Source organism: Cardiocondyla obscurior, linkage group LG09 (assembly GCF_019399895.1).
Source record: "Cardiocondyla obscurior isolate alpha-2009 linkage group LG09, Cobs3.1, whole genome shotgun sequence".
Taxonomy (NCBI): Eukaryota; Metazoa; Arthropoda; class Insecta; order Hymenoptera; family Formicidae; genus Cardiocondyla; species Cardiocondyla obscurior.
This window is the reverse complement of record NC_091872.1, coordinates 5,820,031-5,846,549: the sequence shown is the minus strand read 5'-3', so window position 1 is coordinate 5,846,549 and position 26,519 is coordinate 5,820,031. Positions and strand designations below refer to the sequence as shown.

Sequence of the window (26,519 nt, the reverse complement as noted above, 5' to 3'; positions counted from 1 at the left end):
CGGCATTCGCGCGTTCAACGAACTCGAGAGTAACGCCGAAATAATGCGGTAACTTAATAGAAAAACACGTTGTTTGTCGAGATGCAATCTTCACTCGCGAGGGGAAAGGTAGAGGAAAAATGTGTAGATTCGAGGGAAATCGATCGGAGCTCCCGTTGTTTCGTTTTGTTTAACGAGCACTCCATCTTAGAGCACTTCAACCGCGTAAGAGCTGGGCGGTACCGCCATCAAGGGCACTTTTATCGAAAATCGGCTTTACTATAGATGAGAAAACGGAAATATTTGCGGAGTAATATTGTTCCAGCCATTAAGATTAAAACGACTAAGCGAATTACCCGTATCACGTGTGTGTTTTTAGCAATCGCTTTAGTTCGGGAATTTTTCCGTTCCCGATGTGTGAAGGGCTTGCGATAAAATAACAATTTTTGACTATGCCGAGAGAGAAATTAAGGACAACGACGACGAACAATAAAAATAATTTAAAAAATTGAAAAAAAGAAATAAAATAAAAAAAAAATAATAAAAAAAAAGATTGACCCGTTCCTTGCAAAAATTACTTACCCGCATTCGGGAAATAAATTTCGATAAAAAATGAGCTTAAAACAATTTCGCGAAAAGATGTGCGCACAAAGTGCAACGTGACGTCAGCTTCCGCTCGCGTGGGCTTCATCGAATTTGTAAATGTTTCACATCTAATATTTAATGACATCTGCATGCGATACGCTTGACAGTTTGTAGAGCAACGATACCTCTGAGATTCCGTTTACGCTCGATTCAAGCTTCTCTCGACCACGTCGAATGAATATCAAATTACGCAAGAAACTAACTGAAACGATGCGATACGCTTACGCGTCGCTTTATTAAGTTATTAGAATAGTTTGAAGATCGTCGGCATTTAAATGGCGCGTTTCATTAAAAAAGAAGACACATGTACAATTCATAGCGAGTTCACAACACTGTTCTGCATTTTTTCTTTTTTTCAAAGAATTAAAATTAATTTAAAAATTAATAAACTCTATTTTAATTGCAACACGAGTTTGGGAAACTTATTTTAGAAGAGCTTTTACCGTAGCGTAGAAATGCCGTTGTAAACTAAGATATTAGGAAGCGAGCGATGTCTTAGAAAATTAATATTGTCTGGTAAACACAAAAGACGTCGGGATGAATTGTAACAGAATCCGCTCTCCCTGTTCTTAATTAAGTTCAAGTATATACAATAGTTAAGTTACTCGGTGTAACCTTAACTTTCTACCTATTTGATTCGACAAAGGTAATCGATTAGCTTGATCGCGAAGGGCCATTGACAGCATACACACAAGGATGTCAGCAGGTCAGCTATGGGCTTTGAACCGTTCCTGGCGTCACCACAATGCGTGGACGCCCCGAATCCGCATGTTTGCCGATCTATGTTCGACAGCTTTGACGTGTCTCCCGTGGGGACGTAGACACCAGAGATCAAATCTGGAGATGACCAAACCACTGTCCCATCACCGCAAGCAATTCGAAATTGGTACTACCCGGCTTCACGTGCGAGGAGATATCGCTGTATAAACTGCCGCATTTAAATTGACCGGCGATATTGTGCCCTGACGGCCTCGCGCGCAACATTAAATTAATAATCTTATGAATAAATTGTCATAAATACTTATTATTAAAAATTAAATTATACTTGTACGCGAAATGTAATTTACGAAAAAAAAAGAAAAAAAAAAGAAGAAGAAACGGAGAGCATTAAATCAAGCGACATTCTTATACAACTAATGTAGCTCGAACAAACTTATGCCCGTGCAGCTGTTCGTTTACTGCATTTCTATCTCGCGCAACGTATAGAAGATTTCATCGAAAAAAAAAGAAAAAAAAAATAGTCACAAAAATCTTTTTGTGACAAATCGAATTTCAAGTTGAAGTTTATAAACTTCTCCGCGCTGGCAAACGCTTTGGCTTGAACTCGCAATCGTTTTTTAATCCTCTCGAGAACGGAAATCTTTACCGGGAAACTTATCGCGGATAAGCAAACTGATCACTGATTTTGAGTAAACGTCCAAGACACGCCGCGATCGATTATAAAAGAAATATATCTTGATATATCCAGCGAAGTCGTAGCAAAAATTTTTTTTTTAATTAAATTATCGTATTAGATTCACGTAAAAACAAAACTAAGTAGCGCAAACTTGCAGGGATCATTACGGTATTACACGCCGCTATCGCGAGGCGACGAGTTTTTCGTGCGCTTTACACTCGGGCGCCATAAATAAAGGTCGCGAGGCGTATTAACATGCAAATTGCCGGCGATACAAAAGCGAATGTGTCCTAATGTGTATAACGTATTCATTATGTTACCGCGCTACCGGATTCCGATTTTCATTTCCATTAATTTCGCGTAATTGTAGACGGATGAATGAAATAGGGTACCTATTGTTCCTCAAGCGGACGAACAATACTTGTTACGCTTAGTTCTCTGTTGCACGTCAGCCGCAGAAACATTTCTATAAGCCATTCCCCTCTCACACATCTCTTTGATACGATTAAAGGTGGTTAAATTAATTTGCCCTCGAATGTAAAACAAGCGGTGCTCGAATGTACAAATAAGAAAAAAGAAAAAAAGAAAAAAAAAAGTGTTGATGAATCGAAATAGCAAAGATGAGTCCTACAATATTCTTTGTAATATTGATTTCGCCGTGCCAAAAAAAACCCTCAAGCCAGACGAATCATTAAAGCGTAAAAAATTCATGTACTATCGATTCAAACAACCTTCGGATAAAAAACCTTCGGCAAACTCGATCGCAGTTATAAAAAAAAATATATTATCGAATTTTTCGAGACGTTTAAAATCTTCGCGTCGATTCCTTGTTGATTCGAATACGCGGGCAGGATGTTGGTTCGCATTATTCAGGAATGCATGTGTATAAATATATTACCGATGTATCTCAATCAGTCATTCGCCGTGACATGTTAAATTCATCAAACATTTCCACGAGGCAGGAACGATCGGCAGTATCGATGGCATCGAGCCCGGCCGTCCGAATTAATTATCGCTCATCTACGGTGATGCGCGGGAAACGAGCGCATTGTTTCGCAGGTATCGGGAGGGACAAGACGGCGCGTAATCGCATTTTGATTGACTCGACCGACCGCACAATTACAGTAACCCAGCTAATATCTTATCGGCATCCACCGCGGGGCCGGCCGCGGCCTCACGCTCGCGCCCCATCAAATCAATTACGCAGAATCATGCGGCGATCGCTGACGGGAATCAATTCCGCGCCGTGTTACACCGTACTGCTTCTATGCGCTGTTTCCGGCGCCGGACGCAAACAACGTTTTATCGGTTATCGCCGAATTAGGAGCGCTGGAGATAACGGAAAGGGGGACACGGCAAGAGACAAAGTGGCCGGACCTCAGAAGCGTCTATACATTTCTCGGGCGGGGACGTGTGTATCTAATTTTGCATTAATCCACTATACGTCAAACAGTCGCTTTCGCAGTAAACCCGCGACCAGTTTACCGATCTACGTGCATGTGGACGTTCACGTTGGCCCAAATTTGGATACAGGGATACGTGTACATTTGACAGGCTTGTCAGGCTGATATATAAAACATCGCTGTGTAAAAAAAATTATTTAGCTGGCTTCCGCAAAAAAAAAAAATGTTGAAACTTCTGCAAACAGTAAAAACTAATATTTTCTGTTATCGAAAATCAAAAATAAACTTTGAAACATATTCAAAGTTTTGTAATATATTATTTAAAAAAAAAAAAAAATTGTAACGACTGTATGAAAGAAAAACGAGTCCGCGGTAATTAATTGATACGCGTGTAATAACAAATGTAAATTGAAACGAGGCTGCCTGCATTATAAGCGTGAAAACGTTAAACATTCAACGACAGCGGCTAGATTTGCTCGAGAAAGTTTAACTTCTGAACACAATAGTCGTTTTGTCTTAAACCGAGTGCAACGACACTGTTCGCATTCACTCAAGCAAGAGCTGCCTGTTTATCTGCGTGCACCTGCTCGCTTTAACTGAATCTAGCTTTTAAAATACGCACATCAGATTTTCTTTTTTTTTTATTCTATTTATTTTTCACTTTTTAGAAAACACTTGCCGTTAATATCTACGTTTTTATGATAGCTCGCATGCAATACGAATGTGGTGAACGATATAAATACCGATTCGCGCTCTTCCACTCGAGTTATCGAACTTATCGATCCCAATAGAGAATCCACCGATATAAATCTAATAGGATTTTAAAGCGAGCAGGCCGATGATCGAGTCTCCGTATCGCCAATTGTTACGAAACTGAAACCGCTGCCGAAATCCCGTTAAATGGAAGAACAATAACTACAGGAATTAATCGCACTCGTGAATTTTTCAGCGCGCGAGACGCGTCCACCATCGATGCCGGACCGATGCCGACGTGAGAACAATAAAGCTTTATTGCCGTAGCGAGTAATTGAGTGCGAACCCTTGCTCGCGCGTAGCGAAGCTATCAACTCCACATAGACCGTTAAACTGGAGAGCTACATTTACTTAAAAAAGAGAAAAATAAATATCCCATTTATATGTACATAAAAGCACGATGTAAAAATCGATCAATTCTTTAAGTGTTGATGGATTTAGCGCGTAAACGGAGAGTTAACAAACAATTTGGTTACATTTGTTAAATCTGCACAAACACAAACTTGTAACAATGACAATTTTTTTAAATTGCAACTTCAAATCTCTGTCTAGAAAGGCGCGCGAACGTTACCTCCATATGCCATCGTCGTTTTACGTAACGCGACTTTGAATGGGCATAAAATATGTTTGCCCGTCGGTGAAAAACATTTATAAAATTAATGCGAGAGTGCGCGTGGCAAAATTTCGGATTGAATACACGTGAACGTGCACGTTCGTTATTCGTGACTGGTAAATATTCCAATTGTCGACCTTACGCCCGGGGAGGTAACGTTGTTTACGAAGTTCGAAGCTACATGTCATGATAAATCAATTCTCGAGAAAGCACTCCAAGTTCCCCGGCGCACTGAAGACGAATTCATATCCGAGAAAAACTAGTTGCACGGGCACAATAGCTACCGGATATTTTGCCGTAATTTATACACTTCACCGTTACCCGGAATAAATGTAAAACTAGCAATGTAGGGCTCGCATTTATTCGCTGCCGCATAATCGGACAGTTTCCAGACACGCATACATATGTTACTATGAATTCGCTTAACGGAAAGCTGCTTTTCGAACGTTCATTTTTTTTTCCGAGACTTGTCGATTCGCGGTCCGAGAAAGTAAAAATATCCGTCGACGTTTGTAATTTATAAAATTTGACAAAGCCACCGTGTAATTTCTTTAATTGGACTCTTCGTTCGCCGCGGGATAAACAAAACGCGAAAAAAATTTTCACCGGCTCGGCGCATTAGCTAATTAACTGGTGCCGACAACGAATTACGGCAATCGACTATCTAATTTCAAACTTTTTATTTCGTACTCGCCCAAAGTTTTAAAACGTTTAGAAGTCCATATCGCTTCCCGTAACTTAAAGTTTTATTAAACACCTAAATCCACCTATGTATACGTTAAACACACTAGCGTCTGTGCGCTAATATTTACTTCCTAAACAGATAAAGGGAAATTATATTTCCTAGGCTACAGATGAACTAGAAACTGCAATACATTAACGTTAATATGGATTACTATAACATTGCTCGTATCCATATCGTTGTTTAATCTTCTACTTATAAGGAACCCCTAAACTCGTGGACTATAATATCATATTTTCTAAACTCTGGAAGCTGAGCTTAAGCTAACTTAATCTAATATAATCTAGAAGAGAAACGAGGAGAGAAATTTCGCGATAAAGAGAACAGCACATCTTACGTCGAGTCATAAAATTTCCCCCGGGGGCTTCGCAATGTTTAGATTTCTTCGACGATTCTAATAAATACAAATTTAATTTTCTGTTAATTTTGTTACGAGTGTAATTAATCAAGCTGCGTGACGGTAGGCGAGTTCTGTTAACGACTTCGTTCGTTCGTCAGCGGGAAAACACGCGGGACAAAGAGGTCGGAATCAGTGTCGGAATATTAGATCGCGCAAACGTTCGAGCGATGCTACGTGACCATTTGGAAACTTTGCGATCGTAAAATATAACTGCGCCGTGATCTCTTACGCTAATTGCACTATTGCCGAAACAACAACAGCGATGTATTATGCATTAGGTACGTGAGTTAATTGTACGGCAGTACAAGTTATGACCTAACGTACAACGGCCACGACCGATTCGTTTCTGTAGCGCTTCGCGGTTTCCTCATCAACGGGCAAAGTGCATAATTAGGCGAAAACGCACGTTTGTAATCAATGGAATTATTGGCCGGTATAATTGACGCGATTGAGACGAATTTGCATATTTTACGGGACAGTACACATTAATTACCGGTGTATACACGCACCGTGTGTGCCACTGTTACTAAACTCGATGCAAATGTTTGTCTTATACTTTTAATACAGTTCGCAATTGAGCGCTGACATTTTTAGAAGACGAAGTAAAGCGATTATTAAAAATGTTGCCGACGATTTTATGATCTGTCGTAAATCTCATTCCGGAAATTGACCGCGTAATATTACCCTATTTTGTCGGGCTTGCTTTTGAGCCGCGAAGTGTCATATCCGCGTATGAGGAACCACGCTCGTGGGCAGCGAACACGTACATGTATGACCGAGAGTGCCTCCGTCGGAAATAGGCCGGTCTTGTCGGTGGCGGCAACAGTAAATTGCGGCACCGTACGCTTAACACTGTTAACGGACTACGACTTCGTTAGTCACCGTCGTCCGCTTAACCTCAGCAGTGACACTTCTCCCAGCTGTACCCAAAAGCCCGTTGCGCAAGAGACTCTCATGACAAAACCAACATGACGACACGGTACCGTGAAACCGGTTAACTCTTAAAAAAAAAGAGAAATAATAAATAAATAAATAACCGTATTGATTCAATTAAAAATGGGTCGGAATTTAGAAAGATTTATCAAAATAGTCGTATTTTCTCCTCGTTAACTCGCGACATCGGAAATAAATTCGTTTCAAAGGAAGGTCGTCAGCTCTTCTCGGAATTTAGAGGGTTCGAAATACTTTCTGTGGGGTGGGTAACAAATCGATTGCGAAAAGAGCGTCGTTTATCGCTGAAATGATGAGCTTACGAATTGCGGCACGATCAACGATGACGCGGTCTAACTTTGATCTTGTTTCGGGAGCTCGGCCGCGGATTTCGAAATTGGAATTCTCGGTCAGATAGCACGTACGATCTCTGGTCTCTATTGGTTAATGCAGTAATACCCGGCAGGTTGTGGATTCATCCGATCGGCTTGCACACACCCAGCTATCCATTGCAATGTCGACGGTATAATCGTGGAACGCGGAACAATCGCTCGGTGCCCATAGTACCAGCTGTGAGAATAACTACGCTGCGGAAATACCGACGCCCTCCCGCGCGCGTCATTCTCTTTTCGCAGCCCCTTTTCTCGCCGTAACTTTCGCCCGAGTACGTGCGTGTGTTCCCGTGTATCTGCCATTTGTCACGTAATATTATGCGCCGAGCGACTGTGCGTACTCGACCGGCATAAGGAACACCGATAGGTGCCCGAGTTTGGATATTACTCGTGTTTTATCGCCTTACGCGGTCCACCGAGTTCGAGAGTTAACTCCGATCACGCTCGCGAGCTTCTCGAGTAGAGAGTTAGAAAATTGTTCGGCTGACTCTCCGGGGGTCTAATGCGCGATTTACCGGCGGGCCATGCGAAATCGTAGATTACAGTTAATACAGAATCGAAGTTCGATGATAAAGAAACGTCTGCGTGATGAGCACGGGCGTTTGGTACCTCGCAGCTTGCGAGAGAGCTCGAGTGCCGATTAAACGTTTTAAAAGCGAATATCCCAAAAGTGTTTGGCTTAATATACCCCAGCTATGATTTTTTCCTGCGTTTTAAATTACGAATTATGTTGGCCAATTTTCCAGGCGAAAATCCTTCTCTCGCTGATGGAGGGTGCACGCCATCGCGCGCATTTCGATGCATCAGCTTCCCCGTATTGCGAAAAAAAAAAGAAAAAAAATACAAAAAAAAAGAAAATAAAAAATCCGTCCGCCCTTTTAATGCATTAATATTTATCTGAGAATCGTATAAGCTCGCACGCGTACACGCGAAATGCATTATGCAAGAAAGAAATTTTGGTCTGTAACGATATTTCCTCGCGGCTCACATTTACGCCGCAATTAATGGAATTACACAGAGAAGTTTCATCTCGGCTTTAAGCGCCAGACGTTCATGCCGCGCATGCAGGCGGTCATTATCCGCCGGGATTAAACCGTCCGTCGTTGCTGCATGAATTAATCGGTTAAGCGGGATAACGTCTGTACGTATTAAATGCGTACGGAATTCGTTACGAATAATATCCAACTATTTTCTTTCGCGCCCATCCGCCGCCGCTGCCGCCGCCCGTAATCGTTTTAATTACGCGACGCGTTCGATTATGCATTTCAGTCCGTAACATATTACATACGATGCGTATTACAACTAACGATTGTAAATTTTAAGCGATTATGCAGAGCGCAAATGCGCGCGCGCGCGCGCGTAATTAACTATGCATTCATATAAAGCGCGTAACAAATGGCGACGTAATTATTGTGTGATCAGCTTTTCAGAGTAGCCAACGGATTACAACATCAGATTACACGACCCTCCCGGTATTCTCTTTTCCGCCCTATCGTTACTATCGATTGCCGACTATTTCTGACTAACGTGCACGAGACTGCGGAGATTCTATTGCACGAGACTATCCGGAGAGAGAGAGAGAGATAGAGAGAATGCGAGAGAGAATGCGAGAGAGAAAGAGAATGCGAGAGCGAGCTGCAAAATGCATAAGCATAATGTACCCATTGCCATTTACACGCGAATACAACGCGTGCAGCGACCAGATAACACGAAAATGGCGGGTATCGACATCGCGAATCCCGCAGTGGACAATCGCGTGGATTCTGATCAAAACGCGCGACATTCGTTTCGCGTGTACTGAAACGAGCCAATCAGGTTGATGAGGCGAGCGATGTACAAATGTATGCGTGCCATGTATACCGAATGTCCAGCAGGCTTCTTTTTGCGAAAGATGCGCGGAAAATCTGTGCGCCGATCATTTGACGTTGAATTTAATTAAAACTAAAACCCTGATTAAATATGCCTGTCCGCGTTAAAATACGAATTGTTTCCACTTATTCAAAGTTAAATCAATCGATAAACATCATAAATCGTAGACTAATAGTAAATATTAACGGAATGCACCAGTTTGCCAGAAATAATTAACGACTAAATCAAGATAATAAAAATCAAGTTTTTAATTAATTCTTATTTTACCGTGCCGATTTAACTATTCAATGTGTGTGCTTTTTCTTTATCCGTCGCGCTTTCCTATCTCACATTTCCGTAATATACACATTTTTTAAATACCGTTTTTAAATCTCTACCATGCATATTTACACTTTGTATGCATATTTTTTTAATGTTTTTTTTTAAATATATCACTTGTTTTTATAACTAGCCTATACAACGGATAATTCCTTTAAATACAACTCCAAAAAAAAGTATTATAAAATTTAATACCAGTTTTATTACAGTTCTCTATCTTTCGTAAATTCCTGTCTATCGCATTCAAACACGAAATAATAATCGACAAGACAAACCGATATTGTGACAATAGAACAGGTCCGCGGTCGGTTTGCGCAGGCTTACAATGGAATATCAAAAATTAAAAAAAAAAAGAAAAAAACAAAAAAAATAATAAAAAAAAAAGATAAATGCCTACCGCTGTAAACTCTTTTGTATTTTCGAATGATTTTTGCGGATCACCTATCGTTAGCGAATTGTATGTCTGCATACAAAGTTGGAATAAAAAAAAAGTATGGAAAAAAATCGTAAATAGAAAAATCATTACAATAGTTTGCAAGAGTTAACAATGCATTTGGAACCTTTGTCGCGTGCAATTGTTAACAGAATTAAAATGCATAGAAATTTTAATTTTGCGATAAACGGTCGTCACGATATACAAATTATATAATAAATTTTAATTACAAGTACGTTAATTTTTCATCGGTATTAATATTACTCATTTAAAAGTTGTTTAAAAACCTATTTCAAAATTTTTAACTGCAATTAATTAATTAATGTTTGAATTAAAATTTTATTTAAAATGTACAAAAGCACAGCTTTTTTGTTTAGATACGTATTACAACTTTCGTTACTCACCATAATGACGTTAAACGGAAGAGAAAGAAAGACAACTGCGATAGTCGAGGCCGTAGGTTAATCTGAAACCAAATTTACATAATTTTTAAACTTAAGCAATTATCAAAGACACGTAAGTAAATTTTTCTCCGCAAGCAAGTAGTCAGCGGTAATTACTTAAATAATTAAAAATGTAAGGTTCGCCGTTGCGTTTATACGATAATATTAATAATGTTAATATTTGTCAGAGTGCAATAACGTTAAATTATTACGGGCGAGGATATGATTGAAAGGAGAACACGAGAAATTAATAAATTACAAATGTTTGTCAATCCGCGCGCAGTTGACGCGATCGCACCGTTCCTTCGAAGCAATCGGAGAAAAACGCGGCTTATAATCGTTCGCGCTAATTACTGACTTACGCAACGTCGCTTGAACTTATCGTACGCGCGATTCGTTTTGAAAAAAACAAACAAACCGAGGCGCAACATAACTCAACGATTGCTCGCCCCTGGCGTTCGCCAGCATTCACATTCGTTACGCGCGTTCAATACGTTTCCGCGCATGAAAAATTCGAATCGCAACTACACGCCAAAGCGCCGGCGGTGACGTCACGTTTGGAACTTTGCAAGAATCGCTGCGAAAATCCAAAAAACACGCTTTGCGAGAGCCATCCCCGGCAGAGAGACTGGAATAATGAGGCACGAAACGCGCAGGCAAATTATCGTAAACATTTCTACGTCGATGGAAACAATATAGAAACGTGAAATATTTTGTAACTAGAATAGCTATTCACCGCTCGAAGCCCTAAGTGCTTAACTTCCAACGGCGCGATAACGACATTACAACCATCGTCATTAAGATTTGCGGAATGCGGTACGGGTGCGGAACGAGTGTTGTTAATTATCGTCTAATTGGCACCTTACTCCGACACTCCGGATGCGCCCTGGCAAACACACCACGGCGGAACGCCCTGATAAGCGCAGCGAGCGTGATAAGGGACGACTCGTGTCGGACGCAACGCGCACACCGCCGATTAGCGGAACGTCACGCGCGATCGCACATACCCGAGGTCGATGCAACACCCCCGAAACTCGCTCGCGGATCCGATCGCGTGTGAATCGAATGAACGATGGCGGCGTAGTCATCTCGACAGCAAAACGAAACGAAGCCAGACTGACAACTTCGTGGCTGACGTGCGCCTTCAGACGAAACGACAAGTCGAGAATGTGTAGCGTAATATAAAAAATATATATAAAAAATAATAAAGGAAATAATAAAGAAAATAATAAAATAAATAATAAAATAATTTAATAAAACCGTGATCGCTACGTGTTGCGCGCACAACGTAACTCGAACATAATAACGACGGGCGATCACCGCCGCGTGTCTTAACGCGATTAATACATCAAACGCGCTCGGCCGTTCGAACGACGTTCTCGATGCTCAATTAGGCACGCGATGCATCTCTCACGATGGTAGGTGATGCGCGATACACCCCGTCCACCGGGCAATTAATCTCATTTAGCTCGATAATCGTTAATTTTTTTTCCCTTCCGCGTTGTTTTTACTCGTTGTGCGTGCGCGCGAGCACTGATTATAAATGGCGTTTTTTGACGATGAATGGGCTGCACAAAAATTTAAAGCCGCGACGATTTGCCGTAGCGTATCGTTCTACCGTGTTACCACCGGTGTACCAGTCGAATCTTTTGCATATTAAGAGCCAAGCGAGACGATGGGCGATTGCGGCGGTGCGTTAATTGGGGTACGGCAAGCCCGTTTAAGTTTGTAAGCGGAAGGGTCTCTTATGCCTTTCCACCAACCACTCACGTTGCCATAATGGCACGTAACGAGCCGACAACGTACCCCCTGTTTGCATAATAATTTGCGACTAGGGCTTTCTAACGTGCGCCCCTCTGTGTTCTTTCAAGGCTGAGAGAAAACGGGAAAATCGAACTCGAGAAAACAAGACGGGGCCATAAAAAAAAGAAAAAAAAAAATTGACGCATGCAAATTGCCAACTATAATAGACGGAAGGTTATACTGTAAAAACTCAGTAAATTTAAACGAGTAAAAGTAGCGAGAACTATCGTCGTTTGATTTATTTCTGCAATATTTTGTGTACCGCGCAATTATTTTAAGTATGTTTAAAAATCGTATTTACAGTTGTCGCAATTTAGTGTTATCTTGTAAGAGACAAGCACCGGAGATGGGCGTAATCAGCCGTCATCAATGTACTATTGAAGTATTGATATAGGTAATAGATTCTATTATATGTTGTTGGGACAAACCGTTCGTTAGAAATTCATAGCTTCGCGGTGACGGAAATATTGCGCAATTTTCAGGGCGATTTAAACGACATTTCGAGATGAAAAGTTGAGGCAGGGCTCGAATGGGACGATCGGAATTCAACATTTCGTTTCGGTGAGCACGAAAGGCCCGGTGAAACCAAAGTTTGATGCTCGAGCTGTATCAATCTTCACGGTGCGAAGTTAAAACAACAAATTCTTTTCGTTCCCTTCCCGTCTTTCTCTCCCTTGTTGCGGCAAAAATACCTGTTATCGTTATATGATGCGGAAAAATTGACTGGTTACTTTCCTTCCTCGTGTTTTCTCTTCCTTTTTATGTCGCGGATAGCGATACACGCCATTTTCAGAGCAGAAATATTTTCTTATCAGAAGCAGACTTTCCATTTCAATAAGATTTTCACAAGCACTTTTCCCTGTTTTCAAAATATTTCCTTGGTAACCTAATCAATTACCTGCTGTAGCTTTTCACTTTATACCGCTTTATCTTCTATTATTATTATCTAAAAAGAAAAAAAAAATATTGAATATTGTTTACGTAAGTTAAATTGAACGCATATGACATATTAGAGCTCAGCTCGTGCGCGAATTAAAAAGTGATAATTTTAAAAGCGAACTTAAATCCATTACTCTCAAAACGGAAATCGCCAGATGATAGGGATTGAACGAGCAAGACTAGTTGACAGACGAGAGCCCGCACAGGAAGCATTTTTTTCCATTTCACGTCAACCAAATATCTCACGCACCCTAAAGCCCCCGGTTTCATCCGTCCGTTTTTATCCGCGACTCGCGGAGTATCCTAGAAAGAATTTAGGGTGCCGTACACGTTCGCTTCTCGCTAACCCATAAAATCTCGTAACGCTCGCGGAGGAAATAGCCTGTTACACGGCGCTGCCGGCCCCGGGAAAAATATCAGGCTTATTCCTGTCCATCGGCCGGCGCTATGTAATGGATTAACCTATTTTTACGTAATGCGTCACGACGTGTCACGCGTGTCACATTTGCATATCGTATCATCGTACGTGTCGCCGCGAGTTTCCCGTAGATACGCCGGGTGCAATCAATCAAATCGCGTTGGATCCTCCGGGTTTTCCCCGGCGGGAGCGGAACGACGTATGGACGGGCTCGATTTAAAAACGAATCATATTGAAACGCCGTCGAAAGCATCCCTTGAATTTTTTTTTTTTTTTTCCGAACATTCTCGGCACCCGAGTATGAACATTTTGTTTAATTAATCCGTTTGACAGTTTTTTTTTATAAGCACGACGCGATATTAATTTATTTTTAAACCGCTAGACGTTACAAAGAGCGCGTTTCGCTCCCGTCATTCACTTTTTACTTATTCCACGTTAAACAAAGACTGTTTTACATTTAATTATTTTCGGCAACAAATTGCGAGTCTCTAATCAACGAATACCGCGTTGAACGAAGACGTACTCATCGGTTATGAATTCGTGATAAATAAATGAAAGGGAGTACGGAAGGATCATTTAGTTAACGACTGGTAGTGTTAATCAAATTTAGGAGCAATCGTGCGCGTATAGAAAGGTGTCGATGCCGCTCGCTGCATATTTCAATACTTGGTGACACAGATTTTTTTACGATTCTATATTATTTCGCACTGGAACGGAGAAGAGGATGGGCTTCAGTAATTAGCAGAATTTAAAAGCACCTTTTCTCTCGCTTGCCTGCACTATTCACTAGGCAATTATCGGCAAATAAAATTGCGCGATTGGTTAATTTAAAAGCTCTTCGCTCTTGGTCTTTTTTTGTCTACTTATATTCAACTGACGATGAAATTTCGATAACGGACGTTCATCGTGGAAGTAATTTCGTTGTGAATTCCGCAAGTTTCACTCCCGCGTGCGGACTATCTGATTTAAGTTGTACATCATTTAACTAAAAGGCGATGTAATTATCCATCTGTAATACATTCGCCAGTTACACGAAACTATCGCGTATGAAAAGATATTTCAAGATAAATTATCCGCTGTCGCTTTTTTGTTGATCAGTATCCGCAAAACACCGGAAGCGATTCACCACATAATCCACTAAGTACGAATTATTCTTGCATTTTCTCGCATTTAATAATACCATACGAATAATATTATATTAAATCCGTTAAACAGAAAATTATTAGTAAGCCTGCTCCACTAAAATTCTCGTTTCCGCAATCAGTTTCACGTGCTTTACAATATTTGTCTTAATTCTTAGCCAGTTTTAAAAAAAAGAAAAAAATAATTTAAAATATACCGCAGAGTGCCCAGCTGCGGCAGTAACATCCCGCGCGCTTTATTCCGACGGTGTATCAAAAATTTATGGCGTGCGTGAAAATGGAAACACGACAGGATGGTGGCGTCACGCGTAAGCCACGTGGCGCTTGGTTTCTCGCGGGGGTTGTATATTTTTTTTCCGGCGTACGGCACTTCATACGTCGCGGAAGTGCGCGCTTCCTATTGTTCCGTTCGTCCTCGCATAATCTGTTTCTCGAAAGACCGGCGGTAATGTTAGTACGTAATACGGCCCTTTCGTATGCAACGCACGGTCGCCGCTGTCGCGTCTCGCACGAGATATTTACCGGAATTTCCGAGGGAGAGCGGAACGCAGATGAACTCGCGCTCTGATATCGTTGCGCTCGGCGCAAGAAAGCTAGCTCTATATTACACCCACACACAATAATTCGCATTCCAACCGAGACAATGTGTCCAGCCGGTTTTCATTCCCCGCGATAGCGCCGCGATTATCATCGCGCGTCGCAGAAACTAGGAAAGTCAGCAGCAAGCGCTATGAAAAATCGGGCGACACGCTCGGCGGTATCGCTCCCTTGGACTCGCCGTTTCCTTTTTATCTACTGCCTTTTTATCTTTTTATATTTTCGAGTTGGATAGTTTTAGTATTTGCCCGTAAACAGCGGGACCGATAAGATTCGTCGAAGCTCTATCTTAAAGAAATCAGAAATTAATATTAAAGTCGCGTACCGGAGATATCTGTTTAATCTAGTAAAACGAACTTTGGTAAAACTGTTGAACGAGATAATTCAAGATCTAACGGCACCTACACTTGATTTTGTTTTTACTTATATCCCGGAAAAAAGAAATCCTAAAACGTATTGTAAATTTTATTCTTTTATTTTCGAGGAATGCAATAAATGCTGCAAAACTATATCTTGATCGCTCTGTAGAGCAATCTCCCTCTTTCGAGAGTGCCGCAGTTCCGACGCGGCAGAAGTTTTCATATTTCAGCTTCGAAGGAGTCTCTCCACAATCGAAATAAATTGCGTCCACAAAATACATTTTCGTTGTGACGTCGACGGCATTGGGTGAGAGATATTTTTCTCGAATGCGAAAACTTATGCGATGCCGCTACAGGCGTCTTCCCGATCAGAAATTATATTGGAAACTTCGACATAATTTCTACTAATTTCGAACAATTAGCCGATATATCATATCTAATATATGTCACAATTATAGATATGGCTATCCGAAAAAAGGCATCCTTCAACGCGAAGTTTTGCATTCGAATATTCTTAAATCCCATTTTGCTTGATAATTATTATTTTAAGCTAATAAAGGAGAAAAAAATCATTTTTGACGCGCAACAACGTTCCATTTTCTTAAAACCGATGTTTGAAAATAAAAATCAATTAAAATATATCAATCAACTTTGTTGTCCATTGTACGCAAGAACACATAAAAATCTATTTGCGTGCATGGGTTATCCGCCGGTCTGTCGATATTTATTGTTCGGCCGAGTTATTTCGCTTTATTAGTTTCAATTAAATGACATGACTGCAAAACATGTAGCGTGCCCTTATAACACAAGAATGCCGAAGGCCAGAGTGCAGAAAGGTACTGCGGAATTTGGGGTACGATACCGCAAGTTAGGCTCTTAAAGGGGAACGCTTTAAAGCAAATAGTATCATTTGCTTTCTTCGAGCAACGTGTTTTAAATTAAAAAAAAAAAAAGTTAAAGTTTTTTTTTAATAACTGAAACACGAAATTTTAAAACTAAAGTAATACACTATAAATTTCTCATTTTCTTCTCGAGTTGTGAAATAACGTTATATTAACTGCAATATACTTCGTAAAGACTTTTACGCTTCAGAATCTTTAGATAGTAAATTAATCGCGTAGTAATCTACTCATCCAGAAATATTAAGCATTTATTATCTTACATTAAAGACTTTATATTATCAACGTAATAGACTTTTATTGACAGGGATAAGTTTATGAAATTTTCTATCTTCTAAAATTGTGAAATAAAAATTTATCACTATCTCCCGGAGAGTTGGCTGCAATTTACCGCCCCCTCGATATTTTTGAAAGATAAAATTTTTATTAAATTTTATTTCATTTAATTATATTTAACACAATAAGTTTCTACTTTAATACTCTCTCTACTTTGCTCTGTTACAAACGGACAAATTCGATCGGTGTTGGATATCGCTTTCCAATTTTCTTCTCTACGCTACGAATGCGATCGCTACGTGATCAGCAGAAGAGTAGGCACCGAAAAGAAAGATGAATGTGAGTACGCCGGTCGAGCCTTTTTACAGCGATCGATCGGAGTTCGTTGCAACGAATGCGAACGATACTCCGTTAGTAGCACGGGATTTTCGTTCCCTTTCACGCGGACAAAGTCCCGACGAGAGAAAGAGGTCCTCGCTTGCAACGAGTAAAAAACTTGAACAATCCGTAACGATCACTCGAAAGTCACCCTCACCTCATTTCTGATGGGAAAAACGCGCCGGATCGACCGTAAAACTGCACCGCGTACCATCTTTTTTTCCTCTCTCGGACACGAGATTCGTTGCCGCCGTAAAGAAGCTAGACGAGACGCAAAGAAAGACGGGGAGAAAGTTTACTCGAGCGACGGTTTTCCGCAGGGGATCACGGGGGTGGCTTTTCTTTTCGAGATCCGCGCGAGATCCTCGTTCTCGAAGTCTGTAGATCTACGACGCCGCTTCTTTATCTCGAAATCAAATCTTCAAAGATAAGACTGTTCTTGCAGACTCGTGATCTCATGTATCTCGCGCGGAACCGAGATACCGCGCCGAAGTCCCGGCAAAGTCGAATTGAAGACGCAACCAGTCACGTTTCTCACGATATAAATGCCGGCAAGTTTCACCAGCAAAATAGTACCTTCTACTCTCAGAAAACCAACCGTCTTCTCATAATACATCTAGATTCCTTCGCGGATAAAATAGATCTGGGATCTACCACCCCGCGCGTCTTATTTTAAGAGATTGCACAGCGCATTATAATTATTTTTGCGGCTATTGATAAATTCCGGCGTCTAAATTGAATCGAAATACGCTGTGCTGCGTATCGTCGCGTGTTTTCTAGCGTCAAGCGATCTCGATATTGTGGCAATAATCGCAATTGTTCTCTTTCGACGCAAATGTCGGCGCGCGGGAGCGTTGGCGGGGGAGAGCGACGATAGAAAGTGGCAGTAAACTGGCGGCAAAATAAAATCGTGAGAAATCGCTACAAGACATTTTTCCTCGGAATTATCGCGGTGCGTAACCGCGGCGCGGAGGAGCAGTAAGTGGAAAATCTACTTTGAGCCGCGCCCCGTAAAATTCATATGCAGGTGACGGCGCGAGATCCGCTCCCTCGCACCGCGATATAACGCGCCATGAGATGAGAGAGAGAGAGAGAGAGAGCCCGGCTCTCTCTTCGAATCTAAGGGAAAGAAGTAGCCGGAGAGTGTCCCATTGCCGCGAGTCTCTCCCGCAAAAGCCGAGGAACTCTGGATCTGAATTTATTCTTATTTAAAATGGAAAAGTTTCTGGGCGGCGACGACAGCGGCGGCGCGCTCGAAAATACGTAATTTAGTTTCACCGGTCTGCGCGGAGATGAACGCATGGGGGATCAAGATTTTGTGGGGGAGTAGAAAAAAAGATGGGTGGAGGAAAGTAGAAAAATTCGTTTCGCGCATCTTTTTACGAACTGCGGAAAATATGGCCGGCGGACGCCGGCTCGAAGGGGAAAGGAAATTTTTCCAGCCAACTGTCCTCGATTAGAAATCGGATTTATTACACGGAAAGATAGTTTAGGGCGTGCTTTTTAATCTCCTCGGAGCTTCTTTAATGCACACGTATTACGGTGAAATTATGAGAATTGACGTGCGCATGCATGCTGCGCTCGAAACGCATTTCCTTCACATGTCGGATGTGTTAATCGAATAATAAATTAATTAATACGCGAAAGATAATAAAACTGTCGTTTCTCGCTACCTGAAAAGCTTTTTGGAAGTTGTCCGCGCTTTTGAAACGTTTGTATCGAAATGACTATTTATCTCTTTTTATCTTCGAAATCATTTATCTTGATAAAAGTCGTTGAATTGCAGATTACGTTGCGCTGGCGTTTAAAAAAGTTTAAAAAGGAAATAGACGTCCACAGAGCGTTAAAATCATGCAAATATAATATTTCACAACATTTAAATGAAACAACATTCTTCCATCAGTTTATATTCTCGCCCATACAGAAATAAAATAAATCCATATTGAATTGTTACTAAAAATTCCAAAGGTAAACGTATAAAATCAATTTTTATTTATTTTAAACCGAGAGACTTTGATTTAACTAGGTAACTAAAATATAATTAAAAAAGATAAAAGGACCTCGTCGCAATCACGTCGTGCACCAGAGAATGCTTTCATTGTCGAGGAAAAAAAAAAATAAAAATAAAAACACTTTTATCGCTACATTACCCGAAAAAGAATATTAGCATTTTTATAAGCGTTCCGTATTTAGATAGATTCTTTTCGAGCGTTATTTTAAGTAGTGAAGAGCGCAATTACCGAAGTCTATTCATACCTAACGCGGTTATTAAAAATAAAAAAATATTAAAAAATTTGACGACAGATACGCGTTTATGACGCTGTAGTTCGAGCAATGTATGGACGAAGGACGGTAATGTTCCGAGTCGTTAGAGATGACGGTGTTGCCCGACTGTAATCATAATCCGTGTAATTTCGCGTGGTTTCAAATTAAGCACGGCGACAACGCGACCGAGAGTCGATCGTCCGCGAGATGCAAGTGAAGCGACAGCCGGAGCAACATGAAAATCGAGAGGGATATTCCGTATCCTCGTCGCCACCGCCGCCATCGTTCTAGATTCTCTTCAACGCGTACTCGATTACAGTCGCCGTCTCTCGCTGCCGCGTTGAATCCCAATAGCGCGAGATTTTAGTGTGTACCGCATTCGCGCGATGTTCGTTCGTCGAGAACGTGTTACAGTGAAACGTGTTCCGTATACGATGCCGCTTAAGAGCTTCCGCAAAAGTGGCCGATCTAGAGTTAAGTGCCTCTGTATCTTACGAAAAAGGTACGCCGAAAAGTTGTGAAAAATCAGAAAGAACGATTTCTTAATCCGTAACTGCCGCCAACTCCATTCGGCTTTCGATTAAAATTGGTAATGCCTGCTCACGTAGCAGCAGAGCTCCCATGGCATATATACGCGAATGAAAAGTAAGTCGTGTTTGGTGAAAAAGCTCTCGGTCGATTCAATTTAGCTTCTGCGATCAATGATCCGTACGCGGACAATATTTCCGAAGCTGAATACTTCGCGTAGGGTGATTAAATTAAAATTGCTTCGTACAGTGATTTTAATTCCTCGCGTCCCATCCGTACGTTCTCACATTTTATGTATCGTGCGCTTGATTTTATATTGTAAAATATATGTGTTTCATGTGTAGAATATTTATAAAGTCGTTTTTTCTTCGGGTATCTTTCGTCGGAATACGAGCAGCGCGAATAGGTCGAGCGAGGGGAGCGAGACGAACGCGGTAAGCAAAACGAACGGCGCGGGCCGCGCGGATCATATGTATGGACGATCTCGAAACACCTTACAGCGCGTAGCTGCTGCTCGAGGTAAACACGGGCTCATACAGCTGACCACTGCGACCGACGGCCAGCGGGCCCGCACTCGAGCGCGCGTTAAGATAGGTCAATACGCGCGGTGGACTAGTACGCGACGAAAAACGCGTAGGTAACTCGAAGATTTCGCCGCGGTAGGTAATCAGGAATATTCTAACAACGTTATACATAATATTATTAAAGTAAAATTTTTTTTTGTTTGAGATAAATATTAATATAAAAAAAATCGCGCAATTCATATCCACCTCGTTTCACGCTTAAAATAAATCGTCTTTTTTACTATTAAAATATTTCGCGAATTAAAAAATATAAATTATATTGTAAATAGAAATTACTACTTAATGAAACAACCGTGGGCGTCGTAAATTTAAGCAGCTCATCTCCACCTCGAAACTTTCTAATCTATTGCGGATGCAATCTTCCTTAATGTTTAAACGGAAGTGAACTGCGTGATGTAGTGGTCGCGGTGGTTAGAGAGAGATGCATAGAGAGAGTTCGTACGCGACTTTAAAAATAAAGTTTCTCCGGAACGAGAGGACACAGTCACCTGGCGTGGATGAACCACGGGTCCTCCGGGAAATCTTACTACACGCAGAAACACCATGCTTTACATACTGATATCAGCCTCATATCGGTCGTCCAAGTTAATCGCGAGAAGAAGAATTGTCGGCTCGTGGTCGAAAAAAGAATATCGGAGATGTATGGTATTATTCCACTTCACTTGCTTATGCATATTGAAAAAGATGCAAAATAATTTAAAACAAAAAAAAAAAATGAGGGAAAAAGCGCTAAATTCACGCGTCTGTCGAAATAACGTCGTACATAAAACCCGAAATAAATAAAATATTAACTTTGACGACATATGTGTTATCGTAAATTTTATCTATCTCCGAAATACTTTAACGCGAATTCTTTTCTTTTTACGGTCAGCTGTTTTATCCGCCGCGCCATGAAACTATAACGACAGTCAATTCTCGTTGAGATTACAGAGTATTCGTGCCCGAATATAAGAGTACTTTAGCATATATCGATATGTGAATATTGCTGGATAGATATTGCGCTGCGCTCGTTGCGAAGACGACAAGCGCACTGGCGGATGGTTCATCTTTTATCGAGCCAAGGGGAATATAAGTCTTCGTTTCCAACGAGATGTTATATACAAGAGAGATGTTTTACATTATGAAAATCTTTATCGCGAGGCCGGGAAAACTTTTCGAAGGCAGATGAGAGGAAAGAAGGGGCGGATGCGTAGAATGTTTAGTACTCTATGTGGCGCTCTTGAAAAATGAATATTAATCGCACTTTATCTAATTCCTCTCGAAACGATTTATTAATTATAACTCGAACTTGGTTGAATTAAAAAGTGATAATAAAAAAAATATATAAAGGACTTTATTACCCGCTGAATTACTTTTCCAAATAAAAAGCGCCGTTTCTAATACGTATATATTTAAAGATAAAATTATTTTACTCTCTCTTAAAGGAGAGGATATTTTCAAACATTGCACACATAAAACGGTGGTATTATTTTTATTATATTAGCGGTACGGTTTCTTGCGCGTTGCATCTGTTCAAGTAGCAATATATTCGCGAGCGTGCTCGAGATCGATATGCGTGTCCGGACAGAACATCTTCTTACGTAGATTCGTGACCACGCAGGGTCTGTATGCCGCGGGCATTAATTTAACGCTCTCAAAAGCAATTTGCTGCCTTGTCACTGCAAGACGAATGTTACGGACGATGTTGCCTACGTCTATTCTCTCGCGCCACAATGCTTCTCCGCCCAGTGGCATCGCTATTTCCTTTTCTTTTTTCTCTTTTCTTACTTTTTTTTCCGAAAGGAACTTTGATTTGGTTATTCTGTTTGACCGGTTTCGCTTGTAAGTCCCGCGACTTGATGTTAATAAATTACTGACGTGCTCGAGACTGCGTACTTGCCAATAGGCAGCACCTAAGTGCTACTAAGAGACTTTAGAATTCAAAGCTGTTTTAAGACCTTTAGAGGCTTGCCTTTACCACTCACATTATTTCAAACATTAAATCTCATCTATGAGCTCTTCCTCCCTTTCTTTCCCTGTCTCTCATATCGCATACGTAGGTTTATTAAATTTAATTACTTAAATATATAACTTTTTCCTAACATTTTTGAATTTATAGCCTAATTTAATTTTTTTATCAGCATTAAACATGTTAAATTCAATTTGCTCGCGTGTGTAAATTTTTTTTTGTTACCGTTTTGATATTCGTTTTAATATCCTGGCTGCAATTAGAATTTTTAGTTACTATAACATCGTACGTAAATGAGTAGATTTTATTTTAACAAACATTTATAGGCAAATGTTAGATAGGGAATTTATAATACGCTCGCGTTTGATATCCCCGATGGAGAATTAAAAGCGAGAAGCCGCTCGCAATTTATTCGCATGATCTTACTAACTTTTTAACATTCAGAGCTTTTCTTCTTAGTGAATGTACATCGCGACGTTCTTGAGAAAAGTTTTTTTTATGAACCGAGACACCGCCGCCGTCTCAGGAGCAATCACAAACGCAGCTTTAGTGTTCCGGAGAGTAGAATTTATGCCGTCCTTCTTTATGTAACGGCAAGTACCGAGCACGGTTATGCTGTCGGAAAACGGGCGCTAAGAAATCTAATGTGATCGCACGTGTTTCGTAATTAGAGTACGTAAGCGGATTGCCATTTCGCGAAAGTTAAGCTCGAGCCATTCCTCGACGCGGAATTTTACACTATATTATTATGCGTGACGTTTTGACATCTCGAGACTTTCAGGGGAAGTGAGGGAATAAATTAATGTGTCGTAATTACCGTGGCGCAATATAACCCATGACTATAAATTGGAATAAACTTTGAAGCGACGCGTCTCAAAATACGTCTTACGTTTAAATTTTGTGAGCGTTGTAATTTATTTAAGTCGCGGTATTAGACGGAGAATACGAAGTAGGCATAAATTTAAAAAAAAATTAATGCACATTATTGTATTATTATAACGAGCGAATTTTAAATTGCGGTGTAATTAAATTATTAATTCGCGCGTTTTTGGCTCAGCTTCGAGCCATTCTCAGCGAACCAATTGCACAATGATACTAATTAAAATAAAATGCTGAATTAATTTTTCTAATAATTTTTGTAGATTTATCTGAATGTTAAATTATATGTAAATATTCAATTTGTGTGCACGTAAGGAAAGTAGGACTGATTATGCAGTTAATAAATATTGATAGTTAATAAATAATGGAGCAAGCCTACCTCTGGGTTGTTCCGCCGCCGCCTGATGCCTCTGTCAGCTTGCTTTCTCCTCTTTGCTTCCTCCTCTCAGCTTCCGTTGTTGCACACACTCGCACATACGCGCGCGAACGCGACTACACACACACACGCGTGCGTGCGGACACTCGCGAATAGTCTGTTAACGGCGATGACCCGCGTATTATTAACGAAAATTGCGCGGCTTTTATCTGCGCTCTCGAAATTAACTGTGCGCGAATTGCAGGCCCGTGAAAACACACGAAGAAAGTACTAATGACCGTGTTGCGGACTTCCGTTGCGCCAACACGGGACGGCGACTGTCGAAACGCCGTGAATATCAGATAAATACCTTCGATCGGTGGAAAACTTCAAACCCAACGCGAAACACGTACCTCAACCGCGTCGTATCGTGGTGAAGCTGACGATCGTCGCGAGAAATAACCGCCTCGCGATCCACAAGACGACGGTGCGCGAATTCCAGCCTTTGTTGCCGTCTGCCATCTTCTTTGAGAGATCGCGACGTGTGAAATTGCCGCGAAAGGTACCGAGCTATCGCGTGACCATTGCTAGCGCCGCGATCGAGCGCGTAAGTTAAAGGTAATAAACCCGCGTCTACGGTTATTTAAAATTGCATAGAAGACGTAGATAATAACCGCACGTGTCGAATTATCGTTGCTACAACCGTCGAAAGAAATATATATATAAGAAAAAGCGATGGAGAAGCTTCTTTTCTTTTTCTTAAGAAGAGGCGAAAGCAAAAAGAGGCACCAGGTGACAGTAGAGCAACTGTAAAATAAGAAATGTATTGTTTTATTTAGAAAATTATTTATTTAAAACTATAAATAGTTCTGAATATTAAAGAATAAATTATAAAATAAATTTATAAGAAATATAATTATAATTCGTTTTGATAAATATTATAGCGTGTAGAATGTATGTACAGCGCAGCGGGTAAAAAGATGAAAAAGCATTATTTATTTTCTGCACTGATATAATAGAATCGCGACCAATATCTGCCACTCTTTATTAACGTGAAACTGGAATTTTTCTAACGATTTATGTTGCAAATTATAATTAAAATAAATATTTTATTTTATGTTCTTGCGCATCAACGTGACAGTCACGTACACGTTCAAAAGATATTAATTTTAAATTAGTTAATTAACTTGGGCAGTCGAGATGAGCGCGAATAAATAAACCATATTTAATAATTCTCCCATATTTTTCAAACGTATTTAAAATAAATAATTGAGCACATTAAAAAAAAAAAAAAAAATGAAACAGGACATCTCGCGAACGTCATTAAAAAATAAAATTGAACATATGCCCGAACTAGAAATTATTTATTTAAAAAATGTGTGTAACGTTAAAATTTCGATTTTATTAAATAAATAAAACCGGATAAGTGGACAGTGATTTGATAAAGAGGAGCGTGTTTCGGTAAAGTAATTTACGTTCTGCCTTAAATCCAGTTATCTCCGCCGCGATGCCATGACGGATTTCATAAATGCATAACGAGCGTTTGAAAATATTCCTTTTCCGTAAACGACAAAATTGAAAGCGGCACAGAGTTTATTACAGCTATGCATGCGTTGTACGAATGCGTGCTTTCGTTGCGGAGGTCAGAATTAATTAAATCTGCCTGGCTGCGAGTAAAATTTAAAAATGGTTCGTGCGTTGAAAAAATTTCCCATAATTTTATCGCGATCTCAATATGACCACTGAGGAAGCATATTTAGAATGGCGATCTGGATTCATGATGAAACAAGCGGGTTTTATTTTCACAAATCTTCCGTGATAAATTCGAAAGGCAATCTCGTTTGGAAAGGGTTCGTTCCTAATTTCTACCGGTGAATCTTTATGAAAAGTATGTTAATCGAGAAACAGATTTTCGGTTTCGCGCTGCGGACAAAATTTTAATCGAGGAATGTATTGAGAATTAAGTTATTTGACAAAAGCGATATATGGGATATGAAAGGGAAAGCATTAGTTTGTAATTAGAGACCATTATTGTACGTTGCGGATATTACAAGTACTCGAGGATGTAGTGGCGTCGTCACGTGAAATCCGACACGACAAAGGAGCACTTAGATCTTATACGTTGTATATTGTATTGATTTCCGACGAGGGGCGCGAGTTAGATGGACGTACATTAATTTCCCGGCTCTTTTCAGCCGTCTATCTATATCGCGAGTTTCTTGCTTCATGTCTTCATAGAATAACATTCTTCACGTGCGCTCCAGCATCAAAGAAAATGATTATAAGATACGAAGATCATAAATCATATATTATGTAATCATGCTCGCGTTATAAATTGATTACTTGGTCTTTTAACAGAAAGTTTTGTTAACACAGGCATAATAACGCGCAAATTGTTTCAAACAGAATTATTTCTTACAATTATATCGCTGATGTGTCGGACCTTTGTTTTTCGTCGCTTATTTCCGCGAACGTCAAATATAACCCACAAAATGAGGAACGAAGGAAACGTGATCTTTTTAACGGACAGGGCGCTCGCGGAAAAATTTACGAGTCCGCGAAGTATCGTGAATCTGACTTTTTGATTTCACGCTCTCGCGCGTAAAGAACATCCACTCGTATTTGTGTCCGCGGTAATACCCGAGACAGCCAGATCCCCCGATATAGGCGAACGTTCGCAAGCTCCGCTCGCACGTGCATAAGATATCTCGTTTATTTATGAGCCGCGCGAATAGATCGTAGATTTAACAACGAAAGGACCCTCTCCTCGTTGAAGATCTCGTTCGACGAATCGATGCGTAATTCACTTACTTCTTGGTCTGTATCATTTGGG

At 40.5% G+C, this 26,519-nt stretch overlaps 1 protein-coding gene across 5 annotated transcripts in view; it reads right to left on the bottom strand.

The window, feature by feature from the left end:
- Positions 1-26,519, bottom strand: part of LOC139105385 (uncharacterized) — a 187,817-nt gene that overhangs the window by 115,187 nt on the left and 46,111 nt on the right. For all 5 annotated transcript variants that reach the window (XM_070661458.1, XM_070661456.1, XM_070661457.1 and 2 more), the window contains one exon: positions 10,278-10,339. The gene's annotated coding sequence lies outside the window, so the exon portion shown is untranslated. The remainder of the gene's footprint in view (positions 1-10,277; positions 10,340-26,519) is intronic.